This window comes from Nuphar pumila, chromosome 17 (assembly GCF_984573655.1).
Source record: "Nuphar pumila chromosome 17, dmNupPumi1.hap1.1, whole genome shotgun sequence".
Classification (NCBI taxonomy): domain Eukaryota; kingdom Viridiplantae; phylum Streptophyta; class Magnoliopsida; order Nymphaeales; family Nymphaeaceae; genus Nuphar; species Nuphar pumila.
Window position 1 is genome coordinate 39,037,827 of NC_143265.1, and position 8,980 is coordinate 39,046,806.

Consider the following 8,980-nt stretch of genomic DNA (forward strand, 5'->3'; position numbering starts at 1 on the left):
ACACTCTCATCACTACTTCGTTGCTTACTAAACCGACATTCCATATATTCTGTCTTACTCTTACTCAACGTAAAATATCTTGCTTCCAAAGTCTGTCTCCATAATTCTAACTTAGCATTAACCTCAGCTCTAGACTCATCAATCAAAACAATATCATCAGCAAACAACATACACCATGACACATTTTCTTGAATTGATCTCGTAAGTTCATCTATCACTATAGCAAAAAGGAAAGGGCTTAATGCAGATCCTTGATGTAACCCAACTGCTATAGGAAAATTGCTTGTCACCCCTCCATAAGTGCGGACATTGATTACTACTCCTTCGTATATATCTTTAATTATACTAATGTACTTGAGAGAGATACCTTTCTTCATCATTATCCATCAGAGAACATCCCTAGGTACTCTATCGTATGCCTTCTCTAAATCAATAAAAACCATATGCAAATTTTTGTTCCCCTCTCTATATTTCTCAATAAGTTGTCTAAGAAGATGTATAGCTTCCATAGTTGATCTTCCAAGCGTAAAACCAAATTGATTCTCTGATATCATGGCAACCTTCCTCAACCTATACTCAATCACCCTCTCCCAAAGTTTCATAGTATGACTCATGAGTTTTATACCATGATAATTTTTGCAATCTTGTATATCACCATTATTCTTATAGAGAGGCACCAAAGTACTCTTCCTCCACTCATTAGGCATCTTATTTGTCCGCCAAATCTTGTTAAAAAGATTTGCCAACCATACTAAACCTTTCTCACCCAAGCATTTTCAAGCCTCGATAGGTATACCATCCGGGCCAACTACCTTTCTGGATTGCATTTTCTTCAAAGCCTCTGCAATTTCTTTCTTTTGAATCTTGTGCATGAAGTCACGATTTATCTCATGAAAAGGAATGGAGAAGTCTCCAAGATCCTGGGCATGCCTTCCATTAAATAGCTTGTCAAAATAATCTTTCTATCTCTCCTTAATCTCCTAATCTTTAACTAAAACCCTTTGCGTTGCATCTTTGATACATCTAACCATACCCAGATCCCTCGATTTCATATCTCTCATCTTTGCAAGCCTATAAATATCTTTTTCACCCTCCTTGGTATCCAACTTGTCATAGACCTCCTTATATACCTTATCCCTCGCGTTTCGAACTACTTTTTTAGCTTCCTTCTTTGCTACCATATACTTCTCCAAATTCTCATTATCACGACTCTTACTTAGATTTCTATAACACTCTCTTTTAACCTTAATAGCTAATTTGACATCTTCGTTCCACCATGATGTATCCTTACCTAGCGGTGCACTGCCTTTAGACTCACCCAAAACCTCCTTCGCCACATTTCGCATGCAACCAGCTATCTTATTCCACATTGATTCTACATCCTCCTCGAGACACCAATTAGCTTCCTTAGCTACCTGTTCTACAAACATTCCTTGTTTAGCTCCTTTCAGTGCCCACCACTTAATTCTAGGATCTATCCTATGTCTATCCCTTTTGTGACATTTTCTAATTTTAAGATCTAAAATTAAGACTCTATGTTGTGTAGCTACACTTTCTCCCGGTATAACTGTAACGCCCCGGATTTTCAAAACAAAGCTAAGTTAAAATTTTCATGGATTTCTTTTTTTTTTCTTTGCAGCGGAACTTAGAAAAGCTTTTAGCAGCGGAATAAGACGATAATGAGTCGTCGGTTTTAGAAAACTCCGAGCACGTTGCAGGTATGTGGCCAAGCAACTCATTGACCACTAAAGTGTTCCATTTTATCGAAAGCACATGTTTATTACAACATTACTGCTTAGAAAAGCAGTGAAGGTTCAATAAAAAGGAAGCAGTACAACTCTGTCTAGAGAAACCCTGGAACTTGATGCCGCCTTGCTCCGCATATGGCCACGCAGGTTCAACACCTGAAATCCCCATTAAACGGGGTCAGAACCACTGATGGTCTGGTAAGTAGGCAAACACCTATCTATTCAACTCAAGTAAATGCATAGACCACTCAGGGTCGCAGTTCGTAATACGACGCTCAAGCCTCCATGACTTAGCGTATATCGCACAAGCCTCATCAGGGCTATGAGTTGAACATCCACGCAAGTCGTCATGACTTCGCATAAGCCTCTTCAGGGCTGTGAGTTAGAATAACCTCTCAAGTCTCTACGACTTAGCCTTGACTTCCTTAGAGTCACGAATGGATGTCTAGCTCAAGCCTTTATGCTTGGCACATCCGTATCCTACGAATCTAAGGACAGCTCTCCGAGCTTCACTTAGTCGTACGGATATCAATGGGATTCTTTCCCAATCGGTTCAGTAGTATACCGACCATGACACCTTCACAAAGGTTATGCAGGACTGACTCAACAACGTCATCCACTCATCCATTCAAAGTAGCGCTGTACCTAAGCTAATGCTTTGTTTCGATAATTGCACCTCCCCCTGGGCTTAGGGGACTCATATCTGGGCGACAACGCGACGATCTGGGGGTTGATTATTCTATTATTTTAGATACCCCAGAGGCCTGTTGACCCCATCCCCCTAGTAGGACGGTACAACATACCGGAAGAGATCCTTACTAGGTATCCGAATGCATTCTGCTACTGCAGTAGTGGGGTTCAATCCTTAGATATTTAAGGATAACCACGACCTTCATACCTCTGAGTGACGAAGGCCATCAATGAACTCTATCAGGTTCGGGTGAAATATATGTCACTCAAGGCTGCGCCATCACCGTCTTCCTCGGTGAGAAATTCTGAAAGGGGCCTGCCGGTCTTACAATTTCTTGACGAACATTGCATGCCTATAGGGCAGCCTTTGAGAAGTATGTACCCGACCCCAATCAACCACACGGTTTTCACCGTGGAACAAAGGTTTTATTCATATGCATGCTTAACTCTGCTCTCGGCACTTCGGCCTTGACGAGCACTTCACCTCTTTCGGTGGAAACAACACACTCCGGCTCAGCGGCCCTTACGAGTCTGGTTGTCTGATAATTCTCAATGAGCATGCACATGACTCGATCTCTACAGATCGGCTACTCGGCGTATTTTTACGCAACGAGCTCAGGACCTCGTCAAGGCGCTACCACTACTTTGGCGCAACGGCTCTTACAAGTATGATGCCCTTGCAGGTGTCAGGGAGACGAGTCATTCTGACATCGTTCCAACAAAGGACATCATTGTGCCACTTAACTGGTTTTGGCAGCTCTTCTGCCAACCATTCTGTCAACACCTTCTCTGCTCTACCGGCAGTGGTGCGACGAACCTTTCTACATTGTAGAAGGCGTTCCATAACTGGGTAGCACTTCTGCTACGTTCTTTCTGAGCCATTCTTAGCTCCTTCAGGAATTTTAGCAGCACTTCCTCTCTTTTACGGAGAAAGCGTGCGTTTCTTTTATCCGTTTCAGCGGCATCTCCCCTCTTTGGTGGGAAATCGCTACGCTTAACTCGGGAAATGGATGCGCACCGTTGTGCGTACTTTGCATCCATCAAGGTTGCAGGAACCTTGGGCCATAGCCAGGCCATACGTAATTGATTTAGTCTTTACGTAAAGAGCATTTTGCCAAAAGGCGAAGCCTTTCCAATAGGGGCTTCATTCGTCAAGCAGAATCTTGTACGAGGAGCGGTAAGGGAATCGCATGGGCGATTTTGGAGTTGATCTCCGTTTGAACGCTCACTTACGCGCCATATATGTAATATAAGCAGAAGCTTGTGCTTTATACAGCGGCGGCGTAAAGGAAATGCATATACTATTGTTCAGGGTGTGTAACTGAACGAAATATTCTACATATATAACAAAACAGGAGCCTTGGCATCGTTCGACGCGACGGCGTAAGTAAATACATTGCAGAAAGCAGGAGCCTTGGCATCGTTCGACGCGACGGCGTAAGTAAATGCATAATCGGAAGTGCAGTAATCGGAAGTACAGAAAGCAGGGAGCCTTGGCATCATACGACGTGACGGCAAAGGTAAATTACATGGCCTGTGCGATATAAGACGCGTCGGCAGTATCAGCAGATATACACCTAGATCTGTATCCAACGATAGTTACGAGGCGAGCGAGTGAACACCGAAGTGTCCTAGAGGGCTCAACCAAGAACTAGGGTGAGATACTATTTTGAAGAACGCATATACTGCGTATTCGAACATATATATCCGACGATAGTTACGAGGCGAGCGCGTGAACACCGAAGTGTCCTAGAGGGCTCAACCAAGAACTAAAGCAAGATACTACTTCAGAAAGTATATGCTATATACAAACAATCAAATACTTGAGAGAGATGGTTTAATGAAGCGAACTTACTTCAATTTGAGGAAGAAACGACTCCGATTGCTTCAAACGCTTCGAACAAGGCTCGACTTCGAAAAAGGATCAACTTCGAACTTCGGACGAAAAAGGACTTGGACTTTGACTTTGAACCAAACCAGGTTCAAGTCAAGTCAACTGGGTTCAGACTTAGGTCAAGTAGGTTCAGACCTAGGTCAGGTGGGTTAGGACCAGGTCAGGCAGGCTCAGACCAGGTCAAGCAGGCTCAGGCTAAGTCAGGCTGGCTCAGACCAGGTCAGGTGGGCTCAGGTGGGCTAGGCTAGGTAGGGGAGGTTTGGAAAAGGAGGAGAGAGAGAGGGGTTGGCGATTTTCTAAAGGAGGGGGGGGGTCCTCTATTTATAGGTTCTGAAACTTGGGCCCCAAGTTTCAGAATCCCCTCTTTACCCTTGGGCTTTTCTGAGAATCCCTTCCATGGAAGGTGCTGGAAGGAGCTGGAAGGCTCTGGAAGGTGCTGGAATATTCTAGAATCTTCTAGAATATTTTCTGAGAAATATTTTTGTGGGTCCCACCCATATTTCTGTGGGTCCCGCAAGAATTTCGGGTTTTCGGCGATTTTTTTCCGAAAAATTCTGAGTACGCCATTATCTTCGTATTGATGCCACTAAGAAAGTTGGCTCGCAGGAATCCTTTGATTTTGTTCAGATAGGAAGTTATGGCTTCCAGAGTGTTTGAGCATATATTCGCGATTTGACGAATATCCTAAGTGTAACTGGCTCGCAGGAATTGATTCGTTTCGCATTCTGAGACAAATGCCATTTTTACCGGTAAATGCCTCATGAATTTTATTCAGATATTTTCTGAAAAATTGCGGGTCATACATCATTACCCCCTTAAAGAAATTTCGTCCGCGAAATTCAGCTAAGAGTACAAGGTGAAGAGTTCAGGATATTTATCCCGCATATCCGATTCGGGCTCCCAAGTGCAATCATCGACTCCGTAATGTTGCCATCTTACTTTGACAAGTGGAATGACCTTTGTCCTTAGCACTTGCTCCCGTCGGTCCATGATCTCTACTGGCCTTTCTTCCACCGTCATATCCTCCTGGATGTCAATATCTTCATGTTGGATGACGTGGGAAGGGTCGTGAACGTATTTTCTAAGCATTGACACATGAAATACATTGTGTATCTGTGTATACTGCAGTGGCAATGCTACTCTGTAGGCGGTCTCTCCTATCCGGCTCAAAACCTCGAAGGGACCAACGAATCTGGGGCTGAGCTTCCCCTTCTTTCCGAAACGAAACACACTCTTGGTTGGGGAGACCTTGATAAAAACCTTATCTCCAACCGCAAAAGTGAGTTCCCTACGCCGCTGATCAGCGTAGCTCTTCTATCGACTCTGAGCAGTCAGTAGCTTCTTCCTGATCATGTGGACCTGCTCAGTATAATGCTGCAACACTATGGGCGAGTCCAAGGTTCGCTCACCCACTTCACCCCAATGGATTGGTGATCTACAGGGTCGCCCGTACAAGGCTTCATACGGTGCCATCCCAATGCTAGCGTGGTGGCTATTATTATAAGCAAATTCAGCCAACGCTAGGTGGGAATCCCAATCACCTTTCCATTCTAGCATACAGGCTCTTAGCATATCTTCGAGAGTCTGTATGGTTCGTTCTGATTGCCCATCTGTTTGGGGATGGAATGCTGTACTGAACTTGAGTTTCGTCCCCAGGGCTCTTTGAAGCTGCTCCCAAAAGTGAGAGGTAAATTTCGGGTCACGATCGGATATGATCGAAATCGGCACTCCATGGAGTCTAACGATTTCCCGAATGTAGATCTCCGCCAATCGTTCAGTTGAGTATCGAGTGTTGATTGGCAGGAAGTGAGCAGACTTGGTGAGTCTGTCTACGATCACCCATATTGAGTCATGTTGTCTCTTGGACCGAGGCAATCCAACGATGAAATCCATCGTAATGCCCTCCCATTTCCATTCTGGAATCTCGATCCGTTGCATTTTTCCACCAGGTCGTTGATGCTCAATTTTTACTTGCTGGCAGATTAAACACCTTGAGACAAATGTAGCCACATCCCGTTTCATACCCCTCCACCAGTACTTTCTCTGTAAGTCCCGAAACATTTTCGTACCTCCAGGGTGAATGGTGTATTTGCTGTTATGAGCCTCCTGGAGTACTTCCTGTCTTAGCTCAGGGTTATTTGGGACCCAAATCCTTTCTTCCATCCATATTCCTCCATCTTCTTTTAAATGGAAGAAAGTGTCATCTCTTTCGGCACGAGCTTTTAATTCCAAGTACTGGGGGTCCTTGAACTGTTCGGCTACAATGCGATCGAGGATCTCGATATGGATTGTCAGGCATGACAATCGAATCTTTCCTGGGTCAGCCAGGAATGGCTTCCAACTGACAAAATCCTCCATCAGCTTCCATTGTCCGGTGAGGCTGGCCAGAGTGCCAACACTCTTGCGACTAAGGGCATCTGCTACAACATTCGCCTTTCCAGGGTGATAGGAAAGCGTGAATTCATAGTCTTTGAGGGATTCCAGCCATCGTCGTTGCCGCATATTGAGTTCTTTTTGAGAAAAGAGGTATTTTAGGCTTTTATGGTCCGACATGACCTCAAATTTCTCTCCATACAGGTAGTGTCGCCAGATTTTAAGCGCGAACACTACCGCGGCAAGCTCCAGATCGTGGGTTGGATAGTTTTTCTCATGAATTCTTAACTGACGGGATGCATAGACGATTACTTTGCCATGCTGCATCAATACACAACCCAGACCCGTTCCCGAGGCATCAGTATAAGCAATGAAGCCTCCCTGATCAGAAGGTAAGGTAAGGACAGGGGCAGTGGTAAGCCTCTGTTTGAGAACCTCAAAGCATTCCTTACACTGGTCAGTCCATTCAAACTTGACTTCCTTTTTCAGTAATTTCGTCATTGGTACGGCGATTCGGGAGAAGTCCTGTATGAACTTCCGATAATATCCGGCAAGTCCAAGGAAGCTGCGGACCTCAGTGATATTTTCTGGCTGCTTCCAGTCTATCACAGCTTCGACTTTCGCAGGATCTACTGCGATTCCATCTTTTGAGATCACATGGCCAAGGAACATTACTTTGTCTAGCCAGAATTCACATTTTGAAAACTTGGCATATAACTGATTATCTTGAAGGGTTTTCAAGACGATTCTCAAGTGCTCCTTGTGTTGTTCCTCATTCTCTGAATACACGAGAATGTCATCAATGAAGACGATGACAAAAGTGTCTAAGTATGGTTTGAACATTCGGTTCATCAGGTCCATAAAGACAGCAGGCGCATTTGTAAGTCCGAAGGGCATTACTACGAACTCATAATGGCCATATCTCGTTCTGAAGGCAGTCTTAGGTATATCCTCCTCCTTAACTCTGAGCTGATGGTATCCAGACCTGAGGTCGATCTTGGAGAACACTCTCGCTGTTCTGAGCTGATCGAATAAGTCCTCAATCCGAGGCAACAGGTACTTATTTTTAATGGTTGCCTGGTTAAGCATCCGATAATCGATGCATAACCGAAGGGATCCATCCTTCTTCTTTACAAATAGTACCGGGGCTCCCCATGGTGACATACTTGGTCGGATGAACCCTTGTTCCATCAGTTCTTCCAACTGACACTTCAACTCACTGAGTTCAGCTGGTGCCATACGATAAGGGGCTTTGGATATCGGCGTTGTTCCAGGTAAGGATTGAATTCCAAATTCAACCTCACGAAGTGGCGGAAGTCCTGGCAATTCCTCAGGAAACAGATCGGGAAACTCCCGCACTACTTCCAAACTCTCAAGGGGTTGGTCGTTGGATTTTTCCACCGAGAGACTCAACAGGAAGGCCACACAACTCTTCCTAAGGTATTTTTGTACCTTAAGTGCTGATATGAGCCTTTTTTGTGGGACTGGTTTGGATAACCGGTATTCCATCTTAGGTAATCCGGGTCGAGATAGAATCACTCTGCCCTCGCGGCACAGAATCTTGGCATTATTCTGAGCCAACCAATTCATTCCCAGAATGACATCGTATTGTATCATATCGATCAGGATGGCATCAGTAGGCAAGTGTTGCCCTGCTATCTCAATATCCAAATTTTTCACACACCGGATACATTTGGTGCGTGAACCCAACGGGTTATATACTTCGATCATTTTATCAATCGGTTGCACCGAGGCGTGGAGTTGTTCGGTGAAATCGTCAGAGATAAACGTATGAGTAGCACCACAATCAAACAAGACGTAAGTTGCATGTCCATTAACAGGTACGGTGCCTTCAATGAGGTCACCGGTTTCGACTTGTTCAGTCGTTACAGCGTATACACGACCTGCAGCAGGCCTTTGTTCTACTCTAGGTGGGGGTCGTTGGACTTGTGTTCGTTGTGGTACTTGTTGAGAGGGTCCGGCAGATCCGGCATTCCTCTTCTGCTCATCAATAAGCTTCTTCCTGCATTGTCTTGCAATGTGGCCCACTTTGCCACAGTAGAAGCATCCACCTGTGTCACGTGGACATGGTCCTCTTGCGTGATTAACATGGCATTTTGGGCAGTTTGGGTTGGACTGCAGGTTGTTTGGAGCCGTGTTCTGCCTTGGCCTTACAACTTGTTGAGTGTTGTTCCCACCTTGGAACCTTTTCTTCTGAAAGGGTTGTCGTGAACCCTGGCCACTTGGAAACATTCTCTTCTTGTTCCCACCATCA